Source organism: Corvus brachyrhynchos, unplaced genomic scaffold, assembly GCF_000691975.1.
Source record: "Corvus brachyrhynchos isolate BGI_N302 unplaced genomic scaffold, ASM69197v1 scaffold68, whole genome shotgun sequence".
NCBI classification, from domain to species: domain Eukaryota; kingdom Metazoa; phylum Chordata; class Aves; order Passeriformes; family Corvidae; genus Corvus; species Corvus brachyrhynchos.
Window position 1 is genome coordinate 788822 of NW_008240039.1, and position 10000 is coordinate 798821.

At 48.9% G+C, this 10000-nt stretch overlaps 1 protein-coding gene across 1 annotated transcript in view; it reads right to left on the reverse strand.

Moving 5' to 3' along the window:
- SPSB1 (splA/ryanodine receptor domain and SOCS box containing 1) overlaps positions 1 to 9991 on the reverse strand; it is a 26286-nt gene extending 16295 nt beyond the window's left edge. Inside the window, exon 1 of the mRNA XM_008641152.2 lies at positions 9881 to 9991. The gene's annotated coding sequence lies outside the window, so the exon portion shown is untranslated. The remainder of the gene's footprint in view (positions 1 to 9880) is intronic.
- Positions 9992 to 10000: the final 9 nt, after the last annotated feature.

Genomic DNA, 10000 nt, shown 5'->3' on the forward strand with positions numbered 1-10000 from the left:
TTCCCTGCCTCAAGTCTCCACAGAAAAAGCAGTTTCCTAGAGATCTCCCACAAAAGGAGGCAGTCACACCATGGCAGAACACCTCCAGAATGTCTGGGCATAAATGGTTTGCAATCCAGCCAGCAGAGAACAGCAAACAGCACTGACATTTCTCGTCTGCCCAGGACAGGCTGTTCTCTGCAGAGGCTCCAGTCAGTATCATCACTTCTGCAGTGGAAGAAGTGAAGCATGGATCCTTCCAGTGCATAGCAGGGAGTATGGAAAGCTGCTCCTTGTGACCTTTAAACTGTTTGGAACTATCGAGGAGCCGGCGCAGTGCACTCTGCCTGACCCAGCCCACTGCCAGCTTCTAGAAAGATGTGGTGCTCATCTCCCATTTCTGAGGCAGCTGCCAGAAGCTGTGTAACTCAAACATTGGCTATAGGAGCAAAAACCCAAGGAAAGAGCTGGATAAACATGGAACAGACCAGTGCCCAGACTTTTGTCAACATTCAGCAAACCACTCCACCAGTAGGCTCAGTAGGGTGAGCCCTCCACGTCCAGGAACACACACCAGCAACGAGGGATCGCCCAGCAGCTCTCGAATGCTGAACTAAGAGGATATTCCTGGCAGACAGATTGCACAAGAGACAGCTCACACTGCCAGCTTTACTGGAACACACTCAGCAACTCCCCACAGCAGAGCATGCCGGGATGATGCTTCACTGGGTTTCTGACTTGTCATTAGCCAAAAAAGTTTAATGACATGGTTGGACTCTGTGTTTAGCTATAATTGACCTGGGACATCCCATAATTAGGAAGAGACACTGCACATGTCACTGGAGCTGGCTGTGAGTGCAGTCTCAGCGTGATGCAATGTTTTGCTTTCACCATCACCTGAAAGGGTCCCTGGAAATTGCTGTGGTGGTTTGAGACAGGCAGGGTGACCCAAAAGCTTTGGCTGGCTTCTTAAATCATCCACCAAAAGGCTTCACAAAGCAGCAATTTTAAGAAGCCCTTCTAGCCTGCCTGCTTGAAATTTTATCCCTGTAAAAGCTCAACGAGATAAATCAGATTTGAAAGGCAGAGCGCCAAAATGAAGAGGATAAAAGCACTTTACCCAAACTGTGGCTGCAGGAATGTACATGCTGCTTTCAGAGGACATCTGCACTGTAAGGTGGCCAGATATCCCAGAGCAACTTTTTCCTGGAAATAGCAGTTGTGGTAATACAGAACAAATGTTTTTGCCAAAAAAAAGTGACCAAGACAGGCACTGCAGCATTGTCCACACTAGCTTCACTACTGGTTCAAGTGGCAGAGGGTGAAATTTGTCCCTTAGTCTTACTGGGACACACTCAGAAATTCATTCCTAAGCAACAGCTTCACAAGCTTGAACTCTGTAAATAAAGTGATATTTAAAGTGGCTTCCTCACCACCTCCAGTGTGCCAACACTCAGCCGCACCCCAAGGCACAAACTCCTGCACAGGAGGAACGAGATGGCCACTTCTCAGAGTCTGAGGTCTGGCTGGTGGTGACAGGGAATGCTAAGATGGTTTTCATCCCTTCTGTTTCCACCTCCCAAATGCTCTGACACCACCACAGAAGCCTGAGTAAGCAGAGTCTGAAGAACATGCATGTCCTTCCTTCCCTCCCTAGGGCTTCTCAGCAGACTAAACTGTGGGTTTCCTCTCTAAAACAACAAAATTCCATACCTGTAATTAAGCCAACAGCTTTCTGCTGTGACTATCCAGACTTTGCCATCTGGGTCCTTTCCACTATGGTGACCCATTGGAAGACCTCTCCAATGTAGAAGACAAGGAAGAGTGCAACAGTCAGTGATGAAACACGCTCGTGAGCTGTACTCCTGAGCCCTTATCTAGGCACTAAACAGCTGCCAGGACTTCCAGAGTTCAAAGGCAAGACAAAAGCTGTGCAGCCAACCTATCCTCCCAACATACCTCAGCCATCACAGGTCCTCATAAGTCAACATGCCTTCTAAATAAGTGTTTAACATAAACATTTGTAGAGTCACTTAATTCCTGGTGAACGCAGCTATTTGATGTAGGCCACAGAAAGCTCCCATGACATCAATGGAAAGTTTCCAGTTAGAAAACCAGGTTTGAAACAGATTAATAGAAGTTAAGAAATAGAGATGAAGAAGCCTTGTAGAAACAGTCAGAAGATCTGTTCTAAAGCAAGATGCACTCAATACACTCAGGACCAAGCAGAAAAGAGAAGCTGCCTTGCTTTTTCAAAGTTTAGGGATCAAGAGTAGTAGAGATAAGCCAGTTAAGTCAGCTGCTGTCTCCAGTGTGTAGGCTTCTGTCTTTTCTGAGGCTGCTCAGTCTCAGACAAAGTATGTTCAACTGTTTCTTGGCTGCTGCTGGAGTTCTTACTCCTCCTTTCGAGGAGGCTGGATGGCTTGGCCAGGATTTGCTGTGTGCAAACACCAGTTGGAAAGTAATGAGAAGGCCACTGCCACCCACCACTCAGTGCACCACAACCTCCCAAACACAGGATAGATGTAAACTGCCTGGAATAGCCAATGCCTGGAACATCAAACAAAGCCACCACATCCAACAGCCTTTTCTTCCATTAAAACCTCGCACCAGACTAAACTCACCTTGTGGTTTTATTCCCACAGACAGCTCATGACACTACTACTGCTAACATTCAGTGAAAGCATAAACTGAACCCCCCTCCAGATAATTCCAGTGCTCTGGGGATGCCATCCTAGACTGGACAAAGCTGGCTGTGGAGCTATTCACCCTGGAGGAATTCATCTAAGCGCGGATAACTGGACTGCCCAGCTCCTCTATCAGACCTGCAGGCAAAATAGGGTTCCACTGAGGGACCTGCAAAGCCACCTTGTCCCTGCTGCCACCCTGCCACCTGCTGGGCCATCTGCTCTGTCCACCTGGGCCCCAGGGCTTCTCTGGCACCACAACCCTGGGTCACACACCATTTCTGTGACAGACCCGTTCTGTGGGCCTCTTAGATATGCCAAAACAAGATTTAAGAGCATATTGAATGTTTTCCTGTTGAAAAGGCTTTTATGCTGATACAATCACTGCCGTGCTGTTTTGCACCTTGAAATGGAGATTCCCATGAGGCCAAGGATTCTTTCAAAACCAGTCTAGGCTGAGGATTGGTTGGCATTTTTGCCAAGTTTGAAGACAGCCTAATCCAAATAACGTAAGAGCACATGCCTCTGAACAAGTGCTGGTTACAATACCTTCCTCTCCACCTGAATGACCATGAGCTTAAACCCCGTTCTCGTATCTTAAACACACAGGGGGATTTGTCCTCAGTCCTAACATAGAACACATTGCTCTCCAGGGCCCACCTGCTTCAAGAAATCTCTTAAAGCTCCGTAAGCCATTCAACTCTTGTTTCTTACCAAAATTCGCAATTCTTCTCCATTTAGACAGAAAAGTGTTGCTATATTTATCCCAGAAAACACAGTCCAGCAGAGGATAAGACACATATCTCATTTTACTCTTGTGTGTTCCTAGGTGCAGCCCAAAAGTCTTGCCACACCTCTGGCCTAAAGCCCAACCTGCTCAGCTGAGTCAGGGGCTGCTGCCATGTCCCGGCGTGCAGTCAGTGGAAATTCTGTTTAGCCCATGGATAACGTGCTGCCATGTGGCTGTGCCACAGCAGGAGGCTGAGCTGTTCTGCCTGGAAGGGAACACCAGCATGCCCTGAGAGCCACATCCCTGCACCAAGGGGCAAAGGTGGAAGGCACCTCATGAGTCACAGCCAAATTCCTTTCTGGAAAAAATAGGTACAGCAGAAAGTCCTTATAGAAAAAATACACACACCAAGTATGCATTCAAGTGCACCCAGCAGCACAGATTTCCTTCCAAAATGAACAAACCCAGTCCAGCAGCAGATTCACTGGAGTTCCTTGCAGGCAAACATCTGGAGGTCTCTGCCATCCCGGGGTGACACAGCACGCTTGGCAAGCTCCCCAGGTAACACAGAGCCTGGCTCTGGAGTGAGCAGAGGGCAGTTGCACAATCCCTGCTGCAGATGTGGGCGACTGCTCCTTCCAGGCAATCTCATCAGGTGTCCCTCCCTCCCAAGGTGTTGACACACAAAGCTGTGCCTCTTGCAAATTCAGTTCCGTGTCACACCAGGCTCTATCAGGTTACCCAGACAAAGCCTCGGATTTAGTGTTATTGTTGCTCATGCCAGAAGGGCAGAGCTGGACCTGTGTGGGCACCGCAGGCACACAGGACCTGCCCCTTCAGCAGCCTCCCCAGAAGGCAACATCCTGCAGCCACCTGCCCTCCTCACAGCCAGGGGACCAGGAACACCAGCACAGCTGGACAGCAGCACGGCCACAGACACCAGTGCCAGGGAAACAGGAACGATGCAGCTGAATGAACTGTTCAGGAAAGCTCTCAATTCCTTCAAAAGCTACTTGTAAACACAGTTTAAAAAGTTCCACTATTCAACAGCTTGCTGGTCCTTGAGTGGATCATCTGACAATCAATTAACTGAGGCAGCTAGCAAGAAACTACAGTGTCCAAGTTCCAGGAGGAACCTCAGTCATTGAAATAGGGCAAACTGTGTATCTTATGTTTTTGAATGTATCTTTCTTCTTCTCCCCATCTCAACCTTCAGCAAGTCAAACCCACAGCCTGGAAAACCAGCAGCACATTACAGTGCTGGTCTGCGTCCACTCCCTGAATTTTCGCCCTTACCCAAGCTCACAGCCACTTCACAGCACATTAGCTGCCCCTTTTCAACTTCTGCACAGCAGCTGTACCTTGGCAGGACAGCGTGCCACATACCTCACCTTGCAGCAATATCCTGCTGGAATCAGTGCCATGTGTGCAGCCCTCCTGCCCTTCTCCTCCCAGGCTGCAAGCTAAGCTGTGCTGGCAAGATCTAAGAGATATGTGTGCCTGAATCAATACCAGAGTCAAGTCTGAGGCTGAAACCACTTACAATTGCCTATCTGATCCTCTCTGCAAGAGGGAAGCACAGCACTCCAGAAACGCTGAGAGGAAAGCAGTGCCCCAGCTCGCGAAAGATCAAACGTTCAAGGGTTTGGTTCACTCCCACCCCCAGCTCCAATCGGTTCCAGCTGGAAGTGCACAGCGTGCCACACGGACAACCCCAGAACACGAGCAGTGACACCGTGGGGGACACCAGGCAAGGGAGCCCAGTGTTCAGAACCTTCACAGAAGGGTGACAGCACAGCCTGCAGCAGCTCATGCCTATCATATAACCCTGGAACAGACAGTCCAAGCAACTGCATTTCCTGCCCACAGGCATCCAGCCAGGTACTTTCTGGATTCACACAGGCCCACCACTTCTTCTCAGCACAAGGGTCAACAGGTTTATTCTGCAGCTGTTCGAGTTTACAGGAACTGGGATGCAGACACGAACCCTCCCAGTTCAGCTTACCCCTCACCAGCTGGTCACAAAGCTCCGAGCATTTCTTTACATGGGCACCTCTTGAATGGTCAAGTCCCAGATGCACGACTGTCCTGGGATTAGTGTGGAACAAAGCAACCTCTCCCTCATTGTCCACATTCAATAACATGACTGGTTTAGCCTTAAAATAGCACGGGGAGACTGAGTATCAATGTAGAACTGCTGACAACACAGCACAACCCCATCCACTCCTCACACCCAGTGTCCCCACAGCTCAGTAGCAAGGGCCACTGTCTGGAAGCATTTCAAGAGTCATTATTCTCTTCTTACTGAGAAGCAATGCTGCTGTCTCTGCAGCACAGACCCAGGGGTCCTGGAGTACCACCCAGCAATGAATTAGGGCACCTAGGTAAGAACCACACTTTGGCAAACTCCAGGGCCTACCACTAGCCTCCAAACACTATAGTTAGGATGTAGGCATTTTTCACATGTCTGCATTAAGTAGATTTTAATTTACAAGAGGCCATTCAAACCAGAATTTATCCACAGTGAAGTTTGCAGAAGTTTAAACCAAGAATTTCTGAACATCTGAGACCAATGTAGCCTTCTCATGTAGAGAACAGCTTGGTCTTACCCCTTGCTTGCTTTTCTTGGCTGTTTACCATCTGTGGCTCACGTTCTTCAGAACTAAGTTGTTTCTGCAGTTTTTGTGCAACTGAGTGCCTTTGTACATTTATGGTGTCAAGGCCCCATCTGGGATCTCCTCAGGACAGATTCCTGACTTGATAACATACCAGCTCTCCAAAGAAAGCAGTTTGAAGCTAACATCGACACAGCTGCTCTGACTTAGAAGCTTCATCAAATTCCCCTTCCAGGCTAAAAGAAAAAGCCCATGTTTGGTAACTCCATTCAGACATTACCACCTTCTGCCCCAAAGCTCTCAATTGCTCTCACTTCGCAGACAGATGGTGGTGGTTGTTGGGGGTCTTTTTGTTTGTTTGTTTAAGTAAAAAGCTTTCTTCTTAAAGAGAAAGCTTTGTATGAGGACAAAGAAGTGTGTCACTTTCGCCTCCCAGGGGAAGTTTTACTCTTGCACAGCAGCAGCAGCACTGCTTCAGCTTGAAATCTGTCTTCCCAGGTTCTAGAACAGAAGAAACTCACAGAGCCACGGAAATATCAGTGGACAAGACTCTCCAGCATTAAGGAAAAAAGCTACGGCAAAGACATGTGGCTGTTTCTCTATTAAATGAGAAAAAGATGCTAATCCAAAAAACTCTGAAGCTGATCCTCAATGCTGCTGAAGTACAACACATAAAACCAGAAGGGAGGACGGCATCTTCCACACAAATGGAACACTGGCAAGTCAATGACTGCCAAGCCCCCCACTCCTCACTGTGGCACTTCCACACTGTGCACAGATAGGAAGATGTTTCCCACCTTTTCCACCCCACTCCCAGAATGAGCCACATGGCAGAGCCCATTCAATAAAACCTGGTATCAAGTATCCAGCCCAGCCTTAGCTACCAGACAAGCAAAGCATTAACTTCATTCTCTGCCTTTCTGAACAGCCGAGCGCCAAGGGGAGCGATAGAAGCAGGGCCACACATCGAGGCAGATGTCTAGGAAGGCTTAGCCCACAGCTGTCCCTGGCCTGCAGCCCTGCACTCATCCCTCCAAACCACACTCCCTGGAGCACACAAACACTGTCAGGTTGCCACAAGCACCAGCTGGCCTGGAAAGCTCTGGGCTGTCAGACCGAGCCCAGGCACAACAGCGTGTGACAAAGAGCTGTCCCCAGAAGTCATGAGACAGCACCGAGCACCCACTGCACCAGCCCTTGCATCTGCTCATCCCAGAGCTCAGGGATATTGTCCTTCCCTCTCCTCTTGCCAAAGCAGGGGCTCTGCAAAGGCAGCCCCTTGGGCTGCGACAGCTTTACTCAATTTCAGCTCGAGAGCAGGACACTGTTCATGGTTCAGCTGAGTGTTCTGTCAGTTCCTTACTCGCTGCTACATGCTGGGGACGGACCTCCACACAGCATCCAGTTCACACCAAACCGATTTTACTAGGGAAATTTTTTTTGTATTTCCTTCCCTTAAACACTCCAGGCAGCTCGTGCCACCCCACAGCTACAGAAGAAAGCAGTTCCTGTACCCAATTAACACCCAGAGTGAGGATTTTTTCTCTTTGCTGTATAAACCACTTAGTCTGCAAGAGAATTTTCTGACCATTGCCACAGACCAATTTACTTTATCCCAGGAGTTTCCAAAACATTACCATTAAAGGCAGAGCAGTACAGAGTCAAAAGGGAATAGATGCTTTAGTAGTCCTTGGGAAAACACAGTTAACAGTGGCACATTTTCCCTACCACGTGCTTGGAAACTGTTATTTTTTAGCTGTATTTTCTCACACTCAGCAGAGAGTATTTGGCCATCACCTGTAGCACATATCCCATCTTTGCTAAGGACAACTGCACCCTTCCCCCAGCAATTATTTATGGAAACAGAGGCAGCTATAGCAGTTACTCACATGGGGTAACTCAAGGGAAGGTTTCTTTGTTGGCCAGAGCAGTGCAGTAACTGGAAGTGAGTCAACACCTTGACATGAGCTCATTCCGCAAAGGCCACCAGCAGAGGAACCCAGTGACTGCAGTCTGGTACCAGACACTTACTCACTTTTATTCTGCAGGCATCATACAGCTTTGTCTGAAAGCAGCTGGTGCCTGACTTGTGACTTGGCAAGTGATGGGTATGAGATCCATCACACACCTGGAAACACAAAGGAGTAGGGCAGCAGCTGCACAGCCAGCCACAGACACCAGGTTTGGGAAACTGCCACCAGAACAGAGCTGGTTACTGTGGTTCATGCAGGTCTAGCCAGCTGTTCCTCCACTGCTGTTATGCTGCACTGCTCTGCCAGTTCACGCATGTACAAGGCTCCTGCCACAGGACATGGAGATAAGCACAGCCCAGCTGAAACCACCTCATTGATACTCCCTGCCAACACCACTGAATCCTCCTCACCCCTTGTCAACACAAGCCCTCAGTGACTCCAGACTCAGTAAGTACAAGTATACTAAAGCCCAAAATTATAACCACCTCTTGCATTGGCCTCTCAGAGCCCATCAGGTGCCAATTTCAGCATATGCAGAGGCATCAGCCACGAAATTTGACTGAGACGCAAACCTCGGACAGCCACAGAACATACTCCATTCCACATCTTGTATTCTTCAAAACCTACATTGGGACTTGGAATATTATCTGTCAGCACTCAGTCACAAACCCTGGCATAGTGTCCTCACTGGCTCATTAGCTACAGATTTTTAATTCCAGTAACTTAATGAATTCTTAATTAGCCCTCACAAGACTTGCAGACTGCTTTCACTTTTTCTGAGGAAAGGAAATAGGAGCCAGGGAAAAAAAAAGCCCAGACACAGGAGAGCAACAAGCAGAGGCCATTCCCCACATGCAGCAGTGAGTGACTGCACACAAACACAGCACGTGTCAGCCGGCCAGTTCCTGGAACACAGGCCCACATCTCAGAAGCATCCAGCAGAAGTTTACAAACAAGCTCCAAAGCACATTACAGTGCACTTCAGCAACCTCTAGGGCAGAGGAGAGAGGCTGCAAAAGCTGCTGCTGATGCACTGCAACAACCCAATATCCCCCGAGGAATACCCTGCTGGAGTTCATCCCCTGCCTTTAAGGGAGGGGAAGAGTAAATTGCTGCTTTGTGCATCCATCATCACCACTGTGGAGAGCTCGGCAGGGCCAGCGGGCCAGGCACGGTGACAGAGCAGGGAGGGGACAGGGCAGCTCCCGCCGCTGGGTCAGGGAAGATGCTCCTCCACTTCGGTGCTTCCTGGCAAAAAAAACCCCAGCAGCACGGCTCCATCGCGTTCCCGGCTGTTCCCTTATCAACTTACCACAGAAATATCCTTCCCTGTAGGCTGTGAGAGCCCCTCTGACCATCCTACAGCCAGACCTCTCTTACTGTAGGCTCAGCACAGTTTGGTCCTGGTGATGCAGCAGCCAACTTACACCAGCAAGACTGAGCTGTCTGTGCTACCGAGCTTTGCAATGCCGCATCTGGTGTAGAAACCAGGTGTTAGAGGGGTGGGAAAAACACTGATTACTCCTGGGACAAAAGGTTTATAGAGCCATCCTGCATCGCTATCATGCAAAAGAAAAAAAAAAAAAACCAAACGAGGTGATCTTTCTCCAAGGAGCAACTCCCATTTTTGCAATCATTTTGTACACTTCCTTATCTTGAGCCACGGCTCAGACAATTCACAGGTTTTGATTCAGGCATGGCCACCAGCAGCCACCAGGCACCCTGGCTGCCCACTTCAGTCACAGAATGAGGACAAAACACGGCACAGTCCAGCAGGAGGCTACAGCAAGACTGACCTTATAACAACAGTCTAGGTCCTTCAGGTACAGGATTATATAAGTACCCGTTGTATTCGCAAAGGTTTATGTAGTAAGAAAAGAGACACAGTAATCAGACCTTGTAAGGTGAGCTCCGGAGGCCACCGCGGTAACCACAGATCCTGAACAAACAAGCTCGCTTCCCTAACGAGTCGGAGCTATCTGAACCGATTATCGCTGTTTGCTCTCCAAACCCGCA